Raw genomic sequence first — 24,045 nt, 5'->3', positions numbered from 1 at the left:
CCTTTTATAAGGCTCACAAAGTTCATCTTCATTCTAAAATGAAAAATATATTCACTTAAAATATATCTATGTATATTCACTTATATAATTTTTTATAACTTTTTGTTTTGAAATAATTTCAAATACACAGGGAAGTTGCAAGAATAGCTTAAAGAACTCTCATACACATTTTATCAAGATTCACACATTTTTAACATTTTGCCACATTTGCTTTTTTGCTTTATCATCTCTCTCTTGCATGCTCACTCACTCACTCATTGTCTGTCTCATGTATGTGCATGTGTGTAATTTATTTTTTCTAAACTATTTGAAAGTAGATTGCATACATCATGACCCTTAACTCCTTAATATTTTAATGTTCATTTCCTACAGCCAGGAATATTCCTATTGCTACAGTACAATAATGGAGTTCAGGGAATTTAACATCAAGACTTTTATCTAATCTGCAGTACATATTTCCCATCTTTTTAAATGTCCCAATAATGTCACTTACAGCATCTTCCCCCTCAAGCACAGAATCCATGCAAGAATCATGTATTGCATTGAGCTGTCATGTATCTGTAGTCTCCTTGAATCTGGAGCAATTTCTCAGTCTTTCTATGTCTTTCATGACATTTTTATTTTTCAAAAACATAAGCTTATTATTTTATAGATTATCCCTCAATTTGAGTTTCTCTAATGTTTCCCCATGAGTAGGGGGTTATACATCCCCAGGGATGTGTCCTCCCCATGGTATCACATCTAGAAGTACACAGTATCCATCAACTTTCTTTGGCAATTTTAATTTTGATTACTTAGCCATGGTATTGTATGATTTGCCTACTCTGTGGTTAAGGATTTTCCTTTTGCAATGAATAACAATCTGTGAAGACATATTGAGACCAAGCATCACCTTCATCAAATTTCCCCCCTAGATTAGCATCCACTGATGACTCTTGCTCTAATCAATCTTCACCATGTAGTTGCAAAATGCTGATTTTTTTCCAACTTCACTACTCCCTCTACACTTATTGGTGGACAGAAAAAAAATCCTCTTCTCTCCTATTCATTTGCTCATTTATCTATTTTTATTAGTATGTCTTCATTTTTATTCAGTGTTTATTTTCATTGCTTGATTTTAAATCTTTTATCTGCTTTGTTAATTTTTAGTACAGCTCGTTTTATTATTTATTATGGAAAAGCTTCATTCTTAGAGAATTTGCAGAGGCATTACTGTAATTTCAAAATATTTTCATAATCATTATCTATTTTATCCCCATCTGAGTTTTCTATTGCTGCATAACAAAGCACCTCAAACATTTCTTATAATCCTGTAGGTGGATGGGGCAGTTCTTCCGCTAATCTCTCATGAGCTCACTTATGCAGCTTCATTTAGCTGACAGGATGATCAGCAGGATCTCTGTCACCACCAGTTTTAGACTGGGCTTCTTCACATGGTGGCTTCAGGATTCCATGAAGGCAAGAGCAGAAGCTGTAAGGCCACCTATGGTCATCTTGCTTGAAAGTCACATGTCACTTTTTACCATATCTTATTTGTCTGAACAAGTCATCAAGCCAGCCCAGATCCAAGAGGCAAGGAAATAGACTGTTTCTCTTTATGGGACGACCTGCAAAGTGTTTGTAGCCATTTTTAATTCACCACAATCCTAGTAGTAATCCTGAGAGATAAAGCCAGTTATTGTCATCTCTTTTTTGTAGATCAGGAAACTGAGGTACAAAGAGCTGCACTGATATAGTATAAAGCAACGCTACTTTTAGAAAAAAGGCCCAGCGGCGCCTGGGTGGCTCAGTCGTTGAGCATCTGCCTTCAGCTCAGTTCATGATCCCAGGGTCCTGGGATCAAGCCCCACATTGGGCTCCCTGCTCAGCGGGAAGCCTGCTTCTCCCTCTCCCACTCCCCCTGCTTGTGTTCCGTCTCTCGCTGTCTCTCTGTCAAATAAATAATAAAAATCTTTTTAAAATAAATAAATAAATAAATAAAATAAAAAATAAAAAGGCCCATAATCCAACTCCATTAATATCACCTGGGTGGTTGTTGGAATTGCAGATTCTCAGATCTCACCCCAGGCCTACTAAGTTAGCATGGAGATACTATCTAAATAGTAGAGATAGTATAATAATAGGTATCATTAGTATTATTCTACAGTAATACACATGTCATACTTGGGAGTAGGTCCCAGGAATTTGTGTTCTAGTGAAGTGTCCAAGTAATACTTATGCACCCTAGAGTTGGAGAAGTAATGATATCAGAAAAAATGGATTTGAAGTGAGTGGAACCTAACCACACTCATGTCCCAGTTTTGTCACCTGCTAGCTAGGCAGCCCTAAGTAGATCACTTAACTTTTGGATCACTTTTGGAACTTCAGTTTTCCTTATCAGAAAACAAAGAAAATGGTAGTAATATCTGCTTTGCCTACTCCAGCCGCCTATTATGAATATCAAAAGAAAGAAGATGTTGCATGGAAAAACAGCCAGTAAAATAATGATGAATATGGTAATGTTGTCCAAGATCACAGAATTTATTAGTGATAGAATCAAGACTATAACAGCTGGGTTCCTGATCTCTTCAGGGATAAATACTAATTGGGCCAGTCTTTTCCAGATCTTCAGAGCTACGGCAAACTGTAATACTGATTACAAAGAGTAGGCAAATAGTGAATGTGATACACTCTCAATGAAACAAAGAGCCCCTTTTCTCTCCTGTCTCCTTCCTCAGTAGCACAGACTCCTCCATTCCCTAAACAAGCTCACACAAGGCCATCACAGCAGGGCATGGCCATCTTTTTTTCCTTTTCATGGGTAAGGATTATTGAGTGGGAAGTGTTCGGGATGAGTGAGTGTTACTGGGGAGTGGGAGGTGGAGTGACAATCCTGGCCTAGATTCTGTTTTTCAGGTTTGATGCATGTCAGTGGAATGGCATCTACAGCCTGCTGAAGCTTTTGGAGAGTCAAAATTTGAGATCTAGTGGGTGAGAAATTGCGATCTCTTACTGATTATTCACCTCCTCCAACCTATATTTTTAATTCACCCACTCTTAATTCTGATCTTCCCTCCAAGCAATTTTCTAAAACTCAAGAAACCAGTTGCTGTCTTATCAGATTTCTGTCTTCCTCAAGCTCAAGGGAGTAATGAAGTCTGCATAATCCCCTTACCCTACTTAACTTAAAACCCAATTTTGCAACCAAGTTGACAGAAAAAAAAGATGTATCTAGGCATTAAAAAAAAAAAGTGCAACATATAAAAGAAGGTAACACAAACTCCGTGGGTTCAAAGCCCAGCTCCATTCCTTACTGGCCTTGTGTACTTACTCTGTTCTCCATTTCCTCTTCTGTGAAATGAGAATAATTATTTTAATAGGTAGATTTAATAGGTAGATTAACTACATGTAAAGCCCTTAAGAACTGTGTCTGGCACATGCAACTACATGGAGCATTATAGATTTCACCACATCATACTAGATTACCACAATAACTGCCTATCTAGTCTCCTGCCTTTAATCCTTACTTGCATCAAGCTCATCCTCCCATGATTAATCTTTCTTAATCACCATTAAGTCCCCTTTCTCCCACCTTAAAGAATATATTGCCTGTTGCACCAACTCTAAGCTTCTTGGCTTAGCATTTAAGACCTTTCTCATCAGTTCCCTCCAACTCTATCCAACCACATTACCTAATATCTTTAGAACAGGGTTTCTTACCCTTGGCACTACAGACATTTTGAGCTGAATAATGGGGGGCTATTGTGGAGGGCTGTCCTGTACATGGCAGGATATTTAGCAGCATCCCTCCCTGTTCTCTACCCACTAGATGCTAGTAGCAACATGTCCGTTCTGACAACCAAAAATGTCTCCAGATATTGCCAGACGTCCCCTGGGGATAAAAATCTCTCCTAGTTAAAAACCACTGCTCTACAAAGACCCCTTCTCTTGCTATACTTTCCTTACCATTTCTCAAACATGCCTGGACTAATCTCACTTTGTTTCTTTTACTCAAAGTACATTAATTTTTTATTATGGTAAGATATATGTTAAACTTACCACTTTAAGTGCACAGTTCAGTGGCATTAAGTATATTCACATTGCTGTGAAACCATCAGCATCAGCCATCTCCATAACTTTTTTCATCTTCCCAAACTGAAACTCTGTAATCATTAAACAGTAACTCCCCATTTTCTCCTCCCCCAACCCCTGACAACAACAATTCTACTTTCTGACTCTGAATTTGACTACTCTACCTCATAGATGTAGAATCACAGAATCTTTGTCTTTTTATGCCTGGCTTATTTCACTTAGCATAATGTCCTCAGGTTCAACCATGTTGCAGCATGTGTCAGAATTTCCTTCCTTTTTGAGGCTTAATAATATTCCACTGTATGTATATACCACATGTTGTTTATCCATTCATCCATCAATGGACATTTGGGTTGTTTCTACCTTTTGGCTATTGTGAATAATGCTGCTATGAACGCGGGTGTACATATGTCTGTTCAATTTATTGCTTTGATCTATTTGGGATATATACTCAGAAATGGAGTTTCTGCATCTTCTTTGGAGAAATATCTGTTTAAGTCCCTTTCCCATTTTTAATGGTGTTTTTTGTTTTTGTTATTTTGTTGAATTGTAGGAATTCTCTATATATTCTGGATATTAATCCCTTATCATATACATGATTTACAAATATTTTTGTCCCATTCTGTGGGTTGCATTTTCACTGTTGATAATGTCCTTTGATGTACTGAAATTCAAAGAATCTTGATTTTTAAAAATCTTTGAAAGAGATGTCTCAAAATAAACATAAATCTGCAATATGTAATTTAGTGTTATGTACATATAATGTGTATTAGTTTTCTAATGCTGCTGTAACAAATTCCCATAAACTTAGTAGCTTAAAACAATACAAATTTATTATCTTATAGTTCTATAGATCAGAGTTCTGAAATGGATCTTACAGGGCTAAAATCAAGATGTCAATAAGGCTGCATCCCTTCTGAAGGGTCTAGAGGAGAATGTTTCCTTGCTTCTTCTAGCTCCTAGAGTCCAGCCACATTCCTTGGTTCATTTTCCCTTCTTCCATTTTCAAAGTAGCAGCATTCTATTTCCCTCTGACCATTCTTTCATAGCCATGTCTTCCTCTGACTCTCATTTTAGTCAGGAAAGGTTCTTTTAAGGATTCATTTAATTAGGTTGGGCCCACTTAGATAATCCCAGAATAATCTCCCCCAAATCAAGGTCCTTAATCCCAATCACATCTGCAAAATTCCTTTTGCTATGAAAGTTAACACATTCACAGGTTCCAAAGATTAGAGATATTTGGTGTCCCATCATTCTGCCTATTACAAAGAATAAAAAAATGTGAAACATAAATAAAGTTGAAATTGGTATTGTTATATGACTTCTAAGCACATTTTCTCCCTCTCATCTTAGCCAAGCAGCATAATAAGTCTTCATCCTCTGGACTTTTGGATGCTAACTGAATTTCTATAGATTCTTATGACCATCTGCTTTACTGACCAAGATATTTCATGAATTCACACTCTCTTTTCTGGTTTAGAATATCAATATTAGAAACAGATGGGGTGAAATTTTTCAAAGTTCTGTCATAACTTTTGCAAAGTGAGAAAAATCTAGCAAATTGAAATGCTACCTCCATATTAAGTATTTGTATGTACATATATGTATATTAAGTATACATATTAGTAAGTGTGCTAATTACTTATATAATTCTATAAGTAATAAGTATTCAGCCAAAAGTGGGCAATGGGATTCTCTCCTAAGTGTTAGTGTCCTGGAGATAACTGTCACTAGATAATGGAGGCGGGTCATCATATTTAATCATGTAGTTAGTTTTCAGCACAAGGAACCCCAAATCCATCTTGTATTCCATCCCCAATCCACGCCCCCCAAACTATGGTCATCTAGAAGAAGGGGCACTTTTTTCAAATATTACAAAGGTGCCATATAAGCTAGCGGTAGCCTCACCTGGAGGGTATTCAGAAAGAGGGGGTGCACACTTGGCAGCTCCTTACTGTGTCACAGTTATACCTAGGACACTGAAAGAAGTTACACATATACTATCCAAAGTATTCTAGTTCATAGGGTGCCTGGGTAGCTCAGTCAGTTAAGCATCTGCCTTTGGCTCAGGTCATGATCCTGGTGTCCTGGGATCAAGCCCCACATCTGGCTCCCCACTCAGTGGGGAGCCTGCTTTTCCCTCTCCCCCTTCCTCTTCCCTTTGCTCATACACTCTTTCTCTCTCAAATAAATAAATAAATCTTAAAAAAAAAAACCACACACACAAAGTATTCTAGTTCACTGCTGGAAGAGCATAAAACAGCCAGTAGCACCTACCCTTAGACATACAGCTGAAATATTCTGTACAGAGAAAATGTGACCAGAGCAAAGTCAAGCTCTGACAGACTCTCCATACTTAGACATCAGTCTATCATGGCCTCCACCCTAGCTTCTATCCACCCATTCTATATCCATTTTCAACCAGCTCTACCGTGAATTATTCATTTTCACTCAGTGGTCCCTTTACAAATTAATATACACAGAGCATCATATACAGCTGCTTTCGGACAGAGCTATAAAAATATCAGCTTATAACTAAAATATCTCCCCAGAGTGACAAGGAGCTCTACCAAAGTAAACTCTACTTAAATAGAATCAATTATTTTTCTCATTTTATTTAATATCAAAATATTTTTACCAATCTCAACATTAGCCAGTTTGGAACTACACACTAGCATTAAGTCTGGAGGCACAGGTTAATAAAAGGTCTTATTGATAGTGTAATACATAATAAAATAATGTTATTATGTTTTCAGACAATATGGCCATCCTATAGACAAATGGAGAAGTAGAGAAAGTGGGGGGGGGGGGCAGACGAAAAAGAGGTGGAGAGAAAGATGCATTAGAAATCACCCAGCATAACCTCATATGCAAAGATAAAATTCATCATCATCAAAAGAATTCTGAGATGCTCTTTGTTAAGAGCCCACAATTTGCTTGTTCCCATGCAAAAATGCACTATTCAAACACTGACAAACAATATCTAAGAATCCCTAGTAGAGATAATACTACAGCATTGGCTTGTCATTCATTTTAACGATTTTTTATTATAAAATAGGGAAGATCTGAGAGAAATGATTATGGTTCCATAGAAATATATATTTTAATAAATTCACACACATTTCTATAGATCCATACACTGTTTCTTTTAGAAATCAAATACAAATAAATATTGGTAGAAAGGAATGTATTAAAATTCATTTTCAAAATCTTTCTTTTTTTTTTTGTATACATCTTAGAAGAAAGGAAAGGCAATCTTTTACAGAGGCAATGAAGTGAGAGCCTATCCTGCAACTCTAGGATTTTGAATAAGAGTACATTCTACTCAGTGTTCAGTGGACAAATAAACATGCAGTTCACAGCCTGGCCACAGCCTTGGGATTTCCAGACTCCTGTCCAGCCTCTCCCCATTCATGTCATTATATCTCTAAGCACACTAAATTTCCCACTGTTTTCTGAATTTTCTGACTTCCATCCCTTTGGACAGACTCCTCCCATTATCTGGAACCTCTTTGCCTCCTTACCTATGTGACAAACTCCTATTCATCAATAAGGCCCAGCTGAAATGCCATCTCTTATTAGTTTCCCTAGTCTTTCTTATTCCATTCCCCCTATTGTTACTGCAGAATTATTAACCTAACATTTGTGTTCCCAAAGCACTTATATTACACATGTGTCTATGATAACTCTACACAATGCATTATTATTTGTATATGTGTACATATGCCACTCACCTCTGGACAGGCACTGGATTTGTTCATCGTTTTTCCAGGACTCAGAGGCTAGCATATTACATGGCATAGCCTGATGAATAGAATTGAATAGAGGAAACACATAAGAGATGAACTTTATTTTCCCTGAGATGGTATCTGTTCCAGAGAATATAGAAATATCTTTACAAGACCAATAATGAGCTTAATGGTACTTAATATCAATTATGTTCAATCTTCAATTTTAGAAATAGCTTAAGATGTAGGGTTTTTTACCAATGGCAGTTAAACAAAGATATTAAAGGAAATTTTATTGCAGCAATTGCTCAAGTTTAAACAGGTTTGAGAACAAATTCAATTTAAATACATGCCATTTACTTCTATTTACCTATAAGATGTTTAAAATGGAACACTTTGGGGCAGAATTATAAAAGTCTCCATCTTCAATTGTGAATTGTGAGGAAATCTTTTTTACAGCTTTTCAAATATTGTACTGTGGTTGGTTATTCAAAAGTTCAAATTATGTCAGATTATTCCACCACCATACATCACTAACTATAATGTTCATTCAATTGAACCTACCCTCTATGGAAAGCTCTTGTTCTAATGGATTGGTCATAGACTTCCCCAAGATGGCACAAATTAGGACAATTTCTCTAGATCATGTTCTGTACAACCCCATGCTCCCATGGTGGTGGGCAGCAACGAGGGCATTGATTGTTGAGGAAAACTATACCTCCTTCAACTGTGTTTTTGTTTAAAGGCCTGAAGCTGGCAAAGATCTTTCAACTGATAATACCCAGTTAATGAAGTTTTGAGGAAATTAGCATTCCCATAATATTTTGATGAGTTTGGGTAATATAAAGTAATAAAACTAGTCTGGAGAGCCAATCCAAGAATATATATCAAGAACTTTTTGAATCTTCAGGCTTTTTCTATTTTGCCCCTAAAACTCTCCCATAAAGATCTGAGTGATGATGTTCCTAGCTGATTTCTGAGTCTTTGTTATGTGTAATGCTTAGACTTCTTTGTGCTATTCGTTTTCCAAAGAGTAAGTTCATCTGTCATTTACCCAAAGGATCTTGAAGCAAGGCCTGTTATTTATGCTGGCACTCTGGCTTTTCCTCTGGAGTCAGTTTTTCTCTCACTTGAATAGTTATATGAGGATATTTAGTCATTATTTGAATATCTTGATCATATTTTTCTTTCACTTTTAGAATAATGTATTTTGCTTTGTATCATCTGTAGCTCTAAACTTAAAACCAGATTTGATTTCAGAGTAAATCAAAATGAGTTTGTTCAGCTGATAGCATTGGGAGAAAAAGGAAAGAAGCAAAAGCACAGCAGATCTGGGACGGGAGGAGTGAAGAGGTCCTGAATATCTTATAGGTCCCCACCTTATCCCTTCTTCTGCTCCTGGACCTTCTCTGGACACATTATGGAAAAACACTGTCTGTAAGTTCCTTTTTTTTAAATTTAAATTAAATTAGCCAACATATAGTTCATCATTATATCTGTAAGTTCTTAATGGAGAATTGAAATGCCTTCTTTGGAGTTCTGTATATTTAAGTACAAAGAACTTCCATTTCAAATCACTTCTTATATAGAGACAAAGAAGAATGCATAAGTACATAAGTGGACATATAGTATACAAGTATGTGCTGCTTGTATTTTCCATTATTTGAGTTCTTAAACAAAATGCTGTTTTTCTTTATGTGTAGTTTCACTCTCTCTAGCAGTCTGGATCTTCTGGGATGTTCATTCCCCTTGCCAGGTCATGAGAGAAATAGAATAGCAGAACAAAGACATATATGGTCAGAAGACTAGCATGGCTTCACCTTTATCACCATGTGACCATTACTGAGCATCCATCTCCTCTTGTGTTAATGAAACTAACATAGCGTTCATATTTGTATTTGATTGAGTTAAATCCCACAGAAAGTAAATAGAAGTGCATTCCTGCTGTCCACAGTGATCATAGAGTTGGAGAATTTTGCGGCAGGTATAAAAGATGCAAGACCATCTTTAACAACCATTGTTTTTACCACCACAGACTGATTCTGTATCTTTTAAGAGACAATAGGCCTAGCATGATCCCTCTTCTTATTTCCTGGGGAGGATTTCTTTCCTGAGAACCCAAGGCTACTTCAGGACCCCTAACCCTGTGAACCAAATGTACCTCCCAAGATTCTAGAAGTCAAATTATGAATTGACTTTAGTCACCCAAAAATCCCATCATCATTACTTCATCTCTTCAGAGTACCTTTATGTTGCCTAAATTAATACAGAATCCATCTATCTTTTAAAAAGTGGTTCTCTTCATGTTTAACCGTTGCCCTCTTGCTATTTTCATCTTTAGATCAAACTTTCTCATCATATTACTCATCTCCTCAAAACCTTTAATTTCCTCTTACTTTAATTCTAATTATTTTTTTTATTAAAGATTTATTTATTTGACAGAGAGACAGTGAAAGAGGGAACACAAGCAGGGGGAGTAGGAGAAGGAGAAGCAGGCTTCCTGCAGAGCAGGGAGCCCCACGTGGGGCTTGATCCCAGGACCCTGGGATCATGACCTGAGCCAAAGGCAGACGCTTAATGACTGAGCCACCCAGGCGCCCCACCTTAATTCCAATTCTAATGCCCTTGATCTCTTGACATTACTCCCAACTACCCAAAAATATTTTCAATTGTTCTTGGTGGGTTCCTGCCATTCAGGTCACCACTCTCCAATATGGAAGGCTCCTTGGATGACCTCTCTTTCTGTCCACTTCCTAAAATCATACCTTCTCTCAAAGCCTACTCCTCAGGCCCTGAAATCTTGCTGCTACTCTAATCCTGCTAGACCTTTCTTCCTCAAACTTCCTACAGCTCCTGGAAACAATAATACAGTTTAGTTCTTAATTAGCCACTGCCTTGTATTTATTGTTTTGTTTTACTGTCTCATTTCTGCCTTATCTCTCTAGCTACACTCTAAACTCTGAGGTAAGAGAATACATGTCTGTGTCTCTTACCTACCCCACATGTGGTAGGAAATTTTGGCAGCCTGTGTGACTTGCTGTGCCTCGGTACTTTATGGTAAAAGTCATCATAACTATATAATGGAGGAAATTTCAGGCCAGTAGGGAATGCTTGAGAAAAGGACAACTTGGCCCTCAGCAACCTCCATGCAGGCTATATCCTCTTCTTTCCAAATAGAGGTCTGCCCTGGACACAAACTGACATTGCTATGGCTCTAAGAATCACTATTAATTAACTCAGGGCTACATCTCACAGGAAGTTTCCTGGAAGAAGTGAGATTTGCTTGACTAATACACAATAATGACTCAGCTATCTCTACATGAGTAATAAGTGAGACTCCATAGTTTCATTTCCAGGTAAACAAAAATTTACTTCTAAATTTAAAGCAGCACATCTTTTATGTTTTAACCATTGATGGAAACAGAAAACATCCTAAAATGTTTTCTGTTTTCTTAAAAAGGCTAACATGGACTTGACTTAGCACTAACAGAGCAGCATCTCTCAAATTTTTTTATAAAATTTCTACCAGTAGAAGAGAGTAAACATCTGTCACCAAGAGAATAGGCATGTAATGTCCCATTTTTATCTTAAGTTATTATCTAAATTTTGCATTTCATAATATATCTTTGTTTAGGAATGAAGTTAATTATTTAAATTAGTGGTTCCTAAGACTGATTCATATATTTGACAAAGCGTTCATTTTGTTAATGACCTCCTTTTGGAATGTTTGTGTCCCTCCTATTCGGTTAATGTTAAAATACCCTTCCTTTATGAAATGATGTTGATAAATAGCCTTAACAGACAAAAAACAAAAGCAACAACAACAAAAACCTTGAGCCCTTCCCCTTTTATTTTATTTTACTAGTTCATAAAATTCAAAAGTTTAGACCTATTATTTCAATTTACCTTAAAGTTTTAAAAAAATGTTTCAGGGGCGCTTGGGTAGCACAGTCAGTTGGGTGACCGACTCTTGGTTTCAGCTCAGGTCATGATCTCAGAGTCTTGAGATCAAGCCCCATGTTGGGTTCCAAGAGAGAGTTTCTCTCTCCCTCTCCCTCTGCCCTTACCTGCTGCACTCTGTCTCTCTCTAAAATAAATAAATAAATCTTTAAAAAAAAAATTTCCAGAAAGATGTTGCACATGAGTCCCATGTTTCCTCTACCCCCTAGCATGCTACTTTATCCCCTAAAAGTATTCATCTTTATGAACCTCGGTTTGGGAGCCAGGCTGGAAAACAGTGATGCTCTCAGAGCCTATGGAAGTAGGTGGGGTTTCTGGCCCCTCACTGAAAATCCCAGACTGCTATACTTGTCATGTTTCCCCACTTGCTATCAATCCATAAGCTGTCTCTGTATTTCCTTTCCTATACCTGATGTAACAGGCTTTGTCTCACTTCTACATTGCTTCTTACACACTGTCATGATTAGGACACCATATTAGCCAAGATTTTATATTGAATGTAAAAATTAGAATAAATGTACCTGAGTGAGTGTCTAAAGAATTCTCTAAATAAATGTATGAGTGTTAGTGTGTGGACACTATATCTACTTTGGCCACTCAGAGATTCTTTTTCTCTCTTCTGGCCCTTGACTGTGTTACAGAGAAGTGGGAGTTCTGGCAGCTAAATTCTGACTAGATGAACTGTTACAAAACTTAAATGATAGGGTAGACAATGAACATCCCACTTTATTAAGAAATAGTACTTCAGGGGTGCCTGGGTTGCTCAGTCGGTTAAGCCTCCCGACTCTTGGTTTCCACTTAGTTCATTATCTCAGGATGTGGATCCTGCTTCAGATTCTTTCTCCCTCTCCCTCTCCTTCCCCCCTGCTCCTCCCCAACTACTTGCTCTCTCTCTCTCTCTCTCACTCTCTAAAATAAATAAATAAAATGTTTAAAAAAAATAGTACTTGATAGGAAAAGCTATGTTGTTATCTGTTGCTGCATTTTTTAGACAATCAGATCCAAAACTTAAGCTTGGAACAATAAACATTTATTTTCATGCTCATGGGTTCTCAGGTCACCTAGGATTCGGGTCATCTAAGCTGGGCTTGGCAGGTGATTTTGCTTCCAATTGTGGGTCCAACTGGAATGAGTCCTTGCTGCAGGTTAGGCTCAATTCTGTTCCATTACATTCATTCTAGGATCCAGGCTGAATGGGCAGCAGCTACTTGGGCATATTCTTGTGGTGATGCACAAGAGGACAAGTCCATCTGCATAAGCACATTTCAAGCCTTTGCTTCTGGCATGTCTGCTAACACCCCATTCGTCAAAACAAGTCACATGACAGTCCCAGCATCAAAGGGCAGGAAAATATTCCTCACCTACCATAAGGTGTGTGAAATACCTCTTCAGGAAAGTGAAGAATTGTGAGAAATTCAAACTGCCAAAGGCTGGATGACCTCTGACCACGGCCGCTAATCACAATGGGCTTTCTAGAAAAAAGAAAAAAACAAACCTTAAGGCAATTTCTATAAGTGGAAGAAAGGTACCTTTTGGGATATAAAGTGAGAGATTTCAAATATGATTCATTGAATAAAGGACATTATGAAACAAGTGGAAAGTAATGCTTTCTAATGTGGCAGTTGCATTAGGGTGCATGTAAAACTGAGTTTGCTATAGGCTGGTTTTATAAGTGATAATTGATTGCAAATTATATTGACAGTTATTGAACATAATTATTCACCACAGGAACCATCCTTAATCAATTAATCAGGGCACAATTCAACTTCACTTCTTGCATGTGGCAACAACCAATCTTTCTTTCTTTCTTTTTTTTTTGCTTTTTTCTTTACCTACTTTGTTTGCTGTTGAAACATTTTAACAAATTGATTAGATGTTAATTCTTAGCAATAAATGAAATCCTTAAGGTGCTTAAAGTGTAAACTCCAAAACAAAACCTGTTTATTCCCAAAGTTTTCCCTCAGACTCTGTATAAATACAGAGATTACATCCAAAGAATGGTTCCAAGACCCTCCTCACTGATACAAGCTAGGAGAGACATCTCCAAGGATTTGCTACAGATCTAGCTTGTTTTATTTAAATTTTAATGAAATGCTTTAAAAAAGATATAGAAACCATGCTTTCTTGAAATTTCAGGTGACCCAGCTACAGTAACCTATTAGACATACACTCAAACTTCTGAATAGGCTGAACGATACACAGAAGCTTACAAGATAAAACTTAGTAGGGAGAAAAGTCATACCAAGTTCTCAATGGCGGTGTAAAACCAAAGCCACCTAATAGGATGGGGGATAGAAAGTAAGACCCACCTCACATGAAAAGAATCTAGCTGTTTTGATTAACATCAAATAATAGAAATCAACATTGAAATGTAACTCCAGAAACTTTGGTAAATATGTGGGCTGCATGCATATCCAAAGAGTTCAAAATAAGAAAAGTAATAGTCCCCTCACTCTGTTTTGGTCAGACCCCAAGGAGAGTTTTGTATTTATTACTAGTGCTATAGTTTCCAGAGGAAGTTGAAATACAGAAATCTATATACAGAAGATTGTGATTATGGTAGAGCAGTGTTTTAACACCGGATCACGTGAAGAATAATGGAAGGAAAAAAGATACATTGAGGAAAGGAGAAGGTAGGAGAGACAGGAGAGTTGACTTTAAATTCTATAGGATTGGCCTGAGGGAAAGGGACGATGATGGATTCTGAGCAGCAACTACAAAAACCTGAAGGAAAATTAATTGACAAAAACCTCAGGAAGCTAGCTGTCAGCTCCAAAGGAATCTTAGATTCCCTTTACCAAACTCTCGTCTCATGGAGGTGGTCCTTGGTCATAGCCAGTCTGTGACCTAAAGCGCATTCTAGCCCCACAGTTCTAGGATTCTGTACAGGAAGAACAGATGTGTCAAATTTGTTATTACACTGAATTTTTTAAGTTCTTTCTTCTATTGAAAAATCAAGTACATCTTTGCAAAATAAAAATAGAATTTTATTATAGCAGTACAAACATTTTATGCCATTCTTTATAGTTTCAAAACTATGAATATCCAATCAAACTTCATAATTGCTTTCATAAGTGCCTAATTAAACTATAAATATTATTAAATATATCCACGTACAATAAGAAATGGAAACATCTGGATGAAAAATGAGAAATTTAGACAAGCAGCTGGATATTTTACCTACACAATTGCTAGACACCAAGATATTCAGAAGCATCAAATGGGTGATAGAATTTTGGCATGTCATCTGGATATTTGACTGTATCTTCTACTTTATTTCACATTACTTTGTAGTTTCTCAGTTTTTCTACATTTTAATGGGAATATTTTATGTACTCCTACTACTAAATACATTATCCAGTCACAGATAAAACACTGTTTCTTTCTACTTCCCTGTCAGCTGACCCTCTACTCTCACCTCTCCCCCTTCACTTCACCATTTTACTGGAATATCAGAAATTCAGGAAAAATCAAGTTAGGGGTCTTTGGGATGCACCTCCCCCTCCATCCTCTCCTTACCAGCCTGTGATGACTATCAGAAAATTCCATGAGGGGCACCTAGGTGACTCAGTCAGTTAAGCTTCCGACTCGGTTTTGGCTCAGGTCATGATCTCATGGGTTGTAGAATCAAGCCCCATGTTGGGCTCTGTGCTCAGCAGGGAATCTGCTTGAAGATTCTCTCCCTCTGTTCCTCCTTCCCCAAATAAATAAATTAATTATAAAGAGAAAGAAAAAAGAAAATCCCATGAATCTGGCCTCAGAACTCTCACTGTGAGATGTTCGTCAAGCTATTCCCTGCCGCCCCAACACCCTATTATGTTTCTACCTGAGATGCCAGTGATGCATTTCCAATTCAGTATCTTTCTCTGACCTGTTTTCAGGGCACCTGGTCCCTGAAATGCCTACGGGGCGTGGACTTCACAGAGCTTAGAGTGAAAATAATAATGATGAAAATACTAATTCCAACTTAATGAGCACCTACTATGTTCAAGCATTGCTTCAAGTGGTTTATATGAATTAATTTATTTAATATTCACAACAACCCTATTGAAGCAGGTGCTATAATTATCCTCATTTTGCAAATAAGGAGACCGAGACAAGTAAATTTAACAATTTGCCAAAATTCTCATAGACATCGCACCCCAAACCCCAATGCATAATCAGGTTTTCTTACTTTGGAGCCCTAACCATTATGCCATACTGCCTCTCTAGTCAGTCTACTCTAATTTCCAAACATTTCACCAAATTTCAGTGTTCTCAAACTTAAAAAAGATGGTTATCATAGATTCCTTCCATGTTTCAAGCAGGATCTGAACCCCTACTTCTTTCTAGAAACATGTGTACTTGGTATCAGGAAGATGACATTTTGTTCTAATTAAGAAATTCAAACAACTGCCTTCCTAGTATAAAAAAAGCACTTGTCCTTTGCTTGTTCTCATTGTTCTCAGAACAATATAAGAACAGCAGATAATCTTGCAACATTTAAATATTTTTTCTTTTTTATTAAAGGTTAATCCACATGAATGAAATATTTCATTCATTTATTTAACAAATATTTACTCAACTGTTCTAGGCACTGATGATACAATAATGACTCAGACAAAATTTCCACCCTCATGGAACTTACATTCTTTTAGGGGAGACATGGTAAGCAAGATAAATATATAAATTATATGATATGTAAAATGATGGCAAGTGCTAATGAGAATATAAAACAAAGAAGGAAGATATGCAATGTCGGGGAGGGTTTTGAAATTTAGATACTGGTGTCTAGCGAAAGCATCATGAAGAACATAACTAACATAAAGACGGGTATGAGTGAGGGATCTAGCTGTGAAGATAAATAGGAGAGGAGGCAGGGGGCAGTCTAAGTTGGGAATATGCCTGAAATGTTCCAAAACACCAGGAAGTCAGTGTGGCTGGAAGAGAGACTATGAGGAAGTGGTGGGAGTGGAGGGTGGGGTGGGACAGAAACAGAAGATAAGGTCATACAGGTAGAGGATGTTGAGAGTGGGGAAATGGAGGTATTCAGAATGTAAAGAACCTTACAGACCATTTTAAAGAATCTGGCTTTCATCTGAATGAGCTGGGAAGCAATTGGAGGGTTTTGAACAGAGGAATGATAAGATCTGACTTATGTTTGAACAAGATCCTCTGGCTGCATGCTGAGAATAGACCACAGTGGGGGAGGGGTAGAAGCAAAGAGGCCAGGTAGGAGATTATAACACTAATTCATGTGATAGGTGTGGTTGGCTTGGTGCCAAGGTAACAATAGGAGAGATAAGAACTGGTAGAATTCTGGATATATTTTGGAGGTAGAGCTGATAGAATTTACTGACAGATGTGGGGTATGAAAGAAAGAAGTCAAGAAAGACAATGAGATGTTTCGGTCTAAACAGAAGAACCATGAGAGACCATCGTCTGAAAAAAAAACTAAGGGTTCTAGAGGGGAGGGGGGTGGGAGGATGGGTTAGCCTGGTGATGGGTATTAAAGAGGGCACGTTCTGCGTGGAGCACTGGGTGTTATGCACAAACAGTGAATCATGGAACACTACATCAAAAACTAATGATGTAATGTATGGTGATTAACATAATATAATAAAAAAAAAACTCCTTGAAGAAAGAATCAGCCAGACATATTCACTTAATACATAATGAATATAAATTTCAAAATAGTGAAATAAATTGAAATTCCTCTGGAAAGTGTTAAGTATGTGTAAAGCAAAAATAGGATAATATGAAGGTCTGTTATTAAAATATAGGATACTTCTCCATTTAAATATGACATTGATAGTCCCAAGTACCCAGTAAATAAAAAGAAAGGCTTAATTCTTTCCCCAGTGATGTTCAGATAGCAGATACTGAACACAGCACAAAATATTTGCCAGAAAATCTGATAGTCAGATTTTGATATTTATTAAGGACTTTCCATATTGAGTTTAATTAAGGATTTGATTATGAATTCTACCTTGAAGGCATGATTACTACTTATCTCTTCACTCTTGGGCCAAAGAGAATTACAGATGCTGAATATCTCTCTACTGCATCTATGAAATAGTCATTAGTTTGAAAAGGCATCTCTTTACTTAGTGTTGAAAATTGCCTGGAGAAATTTAACTCATTCAGCTTTCATAGTAATCTTAAAAGGAATCCTGGGTGTATTTTTAATATTATAACTGAGAAGATAGATAAATCATCACAACTTATTTCCTGATAAATATGCAATTGTTTTTTATTACCCTTTTATTATCACATATTAGGCTTTTATTCCTGTAAATACTGTGAAATATAATGGGGAAATAGTGCTACTTTCTTAGAGTGTGAGTAAAAATTCACTACCCACTTTCATTATTTAACTTAGCTTCTTCTTTTCCTAGCTTTCCCATTTCCAACATGTCAATGGAAAAACATTACCATGGAAAAGAAGACTCACTCTTTAAGAAACATTACCATTAGCTAAATAGCCTGGGTATCATAAAGAGCTGAAGGGTTATTGTAATCCATTTTAGCTCTTAAAAACTTTTGAAACATGCTGTTAAATATATGAGGAGTCATATGGCTCTTCAACAAAAAGGAACTCCTGGAACATAGGTGGCGCCTTTTTCCTAGGCTAGAATATCATAAACTGGCAATACATGGCAGCCCCATAGTCCCTCAAAAAAGTAATGTTCTGTCTTTTTCTAATTGAACACTCCCATCTTATCTCCTCTCTATTCCTTTCCACCAAGATTTGCTGTGATCCATTCTTAGCCTCAGAAATATTTAGAAACTGTAGTTTCCTTTGAAGATGGTAAGAATGGTTAAAGAAGCAATAATCACATTGTACAATCAAGCATTAGGAAGGGAAAACAAGCAAGGATGAATACCTCCCTTTGCTCTCCCTTTACAAATAATCTGGAAAAATTAACCCAAATGCTATTGAATTTTAAAAAGCATCATGTAAAACTAGTGACCAAGAAAGCAATGATCAAAACTGAGTTAAATCCAGTCACTTAAAACAGATACAAATTTTCAAGCCCTGTATTTGGATGTGTAAAAATTATAACTTTATTAATATTTTCTATAATACCCCACTTTATGTTCAGATACACTCCTCCGGTGGTATGATAAAATGGGCTTGTACCAGCTCAAAAGCTAGATTATTTTCATCTCTTCCCAGGCTCATAATAAGTGACATCAGGTTCGTAGTTTAAAATTGCCTCTGGTAGGAGTATTTACACCATGGAAATCATCAAATATTACAAATTTGGGTTTTGTTTTGTTTCATTTTGTTGCAGGAGAATCAGCTGTTAAACATTTACCAGCATAGTACTACTCTCCCCTATGACAGAAACCTAATCCTAGGCAATTATGGATAAACTTTCCCTTCCTCCTCTTTTCCTAGAGGAACGTTTACAATCTAAGGTGCTTCTGTATCATCTATGTATCTGGAGAAGAGCTCTAATCATCAGCTAGCATCTTCCCACCATGACATCCCTGAGATGTTCATATGGTACCATCTTGTCCTCCGTTAACATCTCATTCCATGGTGACAACCACCATGATATACCACCACTCCTGAACTGTGTGGTCCAGTCTGCCTTCCACTATAGAGTCCCTCTGTCACTATTGTGAGTTGCCTTTAAGTTGATCTACTCTTCCTTGACTAACTTCTGCACACCTCTCTCAGAGAACAGGAAAACATGGCAATTCCAGCATGTTACTCTTATCTGGGAAGTACAAATTTTGTTGGATTATCTCACACTCTTTTCAGGTCAGACAGAATCCTGTCATCATAGGCACTCTGTTGCTGCTATATCATGTCAGGGGTATAAGGAACTCTAGGCCTTGTCATTTTCTGAGACACTTCCCAGAAGATAAGACATGCATCTTCATTGCTCAGATTGCCACGTATGTCAGAAGGCTTAGTTCCTCTGCCGTGGGAGTCTGCCTGAGGAGATGGCATGATTCTTGATCACTTCAGGTTTTATTCTCTATTCCTTTCTCAATATTTGTCCATGAATTAAGTATCATTTATTAGTGACATCTCCCTCCATTTTAGACAATGTCAGGCAAGACTGTAACCCTCTGTAACCTGCTCCTCCAGAACTATGGCCTAGTTTTAATCTTCACTCCTTTCTCAGTATTCCTGCTGGGAGCCATCACATATTCAGATAGTTTTTCCAATATCCACATTAATGGTTGGTTTCTATAATATTCCTTTTACAAAGACAGCCTCATCATAATACTGGAAATAACTGTGTTTTCAGATGTTTCTCTAATTGTCTTTCATGCAATAAAAATATAAATAAAATAATAATAATAATAAATTGCAGTACACTCATTTTGAGTATTAAAATTAGTGGAATCAGTTTTTCTACCAGTATTCTTTTTGAAGAATCACATTCAGAACTTAAACTGCAAATGTTTATTTTTATTGAGGAAAGGTAGTTTGTTAAATATATTTAATATCAGGAATAAATATGAATTTGTGAGAGAGAGAATTGATTTAGTACCAATCATGTGTCATTGTTTTAAAGGTAAATTAGAGAGCTTTTCCCAAAACAAATTTAAATTAAAACCTACCTCTTTCTCTCTCTCTTTAGACAAACACTCAAACATAAATATGCAAAGCAAAAGATCCACTTTCATTTGGGTGAAAATGTATGCTGAAAAAATTGTTAAGAATAAGACAAAGTATATCCCATGCTAAGTGCCAAATGTTTGGTAGCAACAACAGAAAGTATTGACTGCAGGAATTTAAAGAAGGGAGCACTCCAAGCTAAGACTGTCAGTGAAGGTTCCAAAAAGAAGGCAGAATTTGAGGTGGACTCCATAGGATAGGAAGAATTGAGACCGTTGTAGAGGAAATGGGGGTAAGGAGAGTAGCATTAGCATGGTGAGCATACTTAGTTGTTTTTAAAAAGTAGAAAGTGAATGTATCTCATTAGAATGGGTAGAATGAGAGTTCAAAAAAGACTGGAAGATAGATTGGGAACAGATCTGTAGGTCTTTAGATGGCCCATCAATGGCAACTTCAAAGGATACTATCCAGAAAGTGAAAAGATAACCCACATAATGGGAGAAAATATTTGTAAATCATTCATCTGTTAAGAGTCTAAAATCACAAATATATAAAGAACTCTTACAACTCAACAATAAAAAGACAAATAGACCATTTAAAAAGTAGGGAAAGTATTGGAATAGATATTTCTCCAAGTAAGATATACAAGTGGCCAATAAGCACATGAAAAGATGATCAGTATCATTAATCATTAGAGAAATGCAAGTCAAAACCACAATGAGATTCTACTTCACACCCACTAGGATGGCTAGAACCCAAAAGATAAATAATAACAAGTGTTAGCAAGGATGTGAAGAAATCAGAACCATCATACTCTGTTGGTGGAAATGTAAAATGAAACGCCCACTATGGAAAACAGTTTGACAGCTACTCTAAAAGCTAAACATATGTTTATGGTGCCATATGACCCAGCAGTACCACACCTTAGTATACACCCAAGAGAAATAAAAATATGTTCACACAAAAGCTTGTACACAAAAGTTCATAACAGCATTAATAATTGCCAAAAGGTAGGAACAACCTAAATATCCACCAAATAAAGAATATATAAAATGTGGTATATTCATGCAATGGAATATTATTTATCCATAAAAAGGAATGAAGTACTGATAAATGCTACAACATGTAAATATTATGCTAAGTGAAAGAAGCATACTTTACAAAAGACATACATCATAATATTCCATTTACATACAAAATGTTCAGGATAGGTAAATCCATAGAGATGGAAGGTAGATTAGTGGTTGCTAGGAGATGGGAAGAGGGTTTTGAGGGAAGATGATGAAAATATCCTGAAATCAGTTAGTGGTAATGGTTGCACAACTCTGAGAATATACTAAAAACTACTGAAATGTACATTTTAAAATGGAGACTTTATGGTACATGAATTACCTCAGTAAGAAAGAAAATCTACAATAAGAAAAAATAAGGGATTTTATCTTTTAAACCTTAAGCAGCTACAGAATATTTTTCCATAGAAGGGTAACCTGTTCACCTTTGCATTTTGATCTGTCTCTCTCTACCTTATCTTGTCCCTTGACCTGCAACAGCATTTCTCACAGTGAAACTTTCTTTCCTTTTCTATGCAGCCTCCACTTCCTGACCTAGTCTTTTTTCCTGACCCTTGCCATCTGGCACCCAGTTTCATCACATTTTTAAGATTCCTTTCTTAAAGTTATCAAAAAGTTCCTTGCTACCAAGCTAGTAGGTAGATGTTTATTTGTGCTCAAGAAAATAAATCTTTTTATTTTGTGATAATGATAACCACCTTTTCCCTGCTCCTCACCTCTCTGAACACCCTTTTTCCTCCTGCTGCTCCCTAAGGCAAGATATCCCCCTCAAAGATATGTTTTTGACCCTTTTATCTTCTGGAGCCCTTGGTGATCTTATCAAACCCATGATTTCTGTAGAACTTGAAACTCTGCCTCAACATCTCTCCACAGCTCTAGTCCCTCATTTTTTACTGCTGGCTGCACCTGTCCACCTAAATAGCCTGAAAAGGTTGCTCAGTCTCGATATGACCTAAACTAAACACACAAACTTTCTCCTATTTTTTTCTATCTGTAATGATCTTAATATCTTCACAATTACTCGAGCTCGAAACGTAATATTTCCTCACTCTTTTTATCCAAACAGTTGCTAAGACCTATTGATTCTACATTCATATCACTCACTTTTATGCCTATTCTTCATTCCCACTAAAAACAACCTAATCCAAGTATTCACTACACCTTGACTGGAATATCTTACCCTATATCCATGTGTCATCCCCATCCTTCAATAGCTGGTTCAAACACCACTATCTCCATAGTGCCTTCTCCAACTTCTCTACCTAGAAGTGATCTCTCCATCCTCTAAAGGCTTACCATGTTACATATACATCCTCACGGTTACAAGAATCCCCATAAGATAAGGTAGAAAATACTAACTTTCCCACTATGGGAAGCTCCTGAAGTTAAGAAACATAACCACTAGATATACTTTGCAATTTAATATTTCTACTACATTGCTTTGTGGTAGTTCCTAAAGGAATTTAAGATAGCTAGTGCTTTATACAAAGTAAGCCTTCAATAACTATTTGTTCAATGAACAGATGTTCACATGATCTTTTTTTTAACATGAACTTCTCTTAAGTATCACTGATAACTTGCAGCCAGAATTCAGAAGATTAAAAGAAAAAAATAATTATCACAGATTTACTTATATCCTACACATACAAATAGGACCCCATCTGGACTAAAATAGGAACTCCCCTTCCCTCTGCTGTTACTGCCACCACAAAGTTCTTATTACCCCAGAGGGAGAAAACCACTGCTACTTCACCCCCTCTTCCTGCCATGGTCAGGGAATTGGTCAAGGTGAGGTCAAAACTTCAGGCTCTTGGGGATTATCATTTCCCCCCAGCCCTCTCCTTTCATCCCTCTCACTCTGGGCATCTCAGTTCCCTGCCTCCCATTCCAGTCCTTCAGCCATGCTCATTCAACCCCCTGTCCCGCTAAAAATTCTTCTCTGGCCATAGGAGCCACCACTGGTCACAGATTGGGGAGGGAGTGTTCCTGCTCCTACCTGGGATGGGAAGAATGACCTGCGCTCACATTCTAGGGCATTTTCCTATAGAAATATTATTTAAAATAATAATTACCTTCCACATTTCAAATATATTTCACGTGTCAACCAAGAGACTCAATAACCATTTATTACAATATTTTCATGGGAAAATCGCTTCAGAGTTTTAAACATGAATTTACAATGAAATTAATTGTAGAACAAGATATGCATCTATTGGGAATTTCATTTACCCTTGAATAGAATGGTGTTATTTTTATTTTTATTATTATAAATCCTGAACTCTAGTCTATGTTTTCTTGCTATCAACTCAAGAGACTGAATCAATGCAATCCGAAAAAAGATCCCTCCCGTTAAATTAACTTTTAGTGATGAAATTCGGGAAACTGTGCCTTAGGCTCTTTTGGATAAAGTGAACAAATATTTTGGGTGAAACCCAAATGGATACTTGATTTTCCAACTAACTTAAATGTGTGAACCTTTGTAAGTGAAATCATTCAAGGTTTTAATATTAAAATGATGAGAACTTTTTAGCTGCCCTTCTTTCTGCTTTAGATTTCTCTCCATCACCTTAGGAAGATGTTATACTGCTGACAACTAGGTGTGATTTTGTCACATCAAAATACATATACACCTGTGCTTAAGACAAAAAGGTGA

This window comes from Zalophus californianus, chromosome 6 (assembly GCF_009762305.2).
Source record: "Zalophus californianus isolate mZalCal1 chromosome 6, mZalCal1.pri.v2, whole genome shotgun sequence".
In the NCBI taxonomy this organism is placed as follows: domain Eukaryota; kingdom Metazoa; phylum Chordata; class Mammalia; order Carnivora; family Otariidae; genus Zalophus; species Zalophus californianus.
Note: the sequence above shows the minus strand (reverse complement) of the source record.